Below are 1,070 nucleotides of genomic sequence, written 5' to 3'. Positions count from 1 at the left end.
CCTGAAAGGAGACGCTACCAGCAGACTGCAGCGAGAACTGCCAGCATCTAAGCCAACCAATTCATCGACTCTTTCAAATGCGGCCGTCAAATGAGTCCTTCATTTCCCCGAATTTGAAGGATGGGTCGGGTGTGTCCTTTGCGGCCCACCATATCCCAGAATTCATAGCACGGCCCAGCAAAATTTCAGCTGCCAACAATGGCGGCCGCTGCTAAGTTTTAAAATTAGTCTTATTACTCTTTCTTGGTCACAAAATAAACTTTTAACATATTTGAAAGAAGCTTTCAAATATCCGCTTGGTTTATCAAGACATCACATATTTGCAAAAGTGCGCCGACGTTTAGAGACGTCTGTTACCCACCACCTCGATAGCAAGCCGGGGGGTTCAGTGGTCACTCGAGTCGGCGAGAACAGCGAAATCGCTTCATCGTTTTCAGATCCCCGCTCTTTTGCTACTCAGGTTAAACACGATATATAAGTCACTTAAAAATGTAATTGTTTTCATTTTTTCTGTGTTTTATTTGTTCCGGAGTAAATCGATTTGGCTGAGATCAAAGGTTTTAGATTATTAGATTAAATAAAACGTTATTAATCTATCGGGTGGGTTCCTCCGGGATTTTCACACAGCTGAATAAACGTCAAACAGAAAACTTAAACAGAAGTGTGAGACGGTCGAGAGTTTACTCCAGTGCCCTGTTATATTTTAGATAGCAAGGAGCAGACGGCCGAGTTTATTAATGTCCACCGACACAGCGGTGACGCAAATCTGAAGGCTAGACCGTTCCGTTTCACAGCCTCGCACTTCCGGCTTTCTCGGTCTTCGAAGGACCCGGCCCACGTAGGCCGCGAAGGCCGGGTCCTCCGAAGGATGCAGCCGACATTTTGGAACACAGCTTCTGTCTGTCTGTCTCATCACGATCACCTAAATGCACAGTAATGGCAGGTTTGTAATAAGGCAGATCGCGCTAACACAATATGCACTGTTAGTTGATTATTTACCTGCCGCATTAACGGGAGAGGACGTGCAAACGTTACCGCTGCTGCTGGGTTGAGATTCACGAGTCCGGAGC

Source organism: Pundamilia nyererei, unplaced genomic scaffold (assembly GCF_000239375.1).
Source record: "Pundamilia nyererei isolate P.nyererei 1_Seehausen unplaced genomic scaffold, PunNye1.0 scaffold01158, whole genome shotgun sequence".
NCBI lineage: Eukaryota > Metazoa > Chordata > Actinopteri > Cichliformes > Cichlidae > Pundamilia > Pundamilia nyererei.
Note: the sequence above shows the minus strand (reverse complement) of the source record.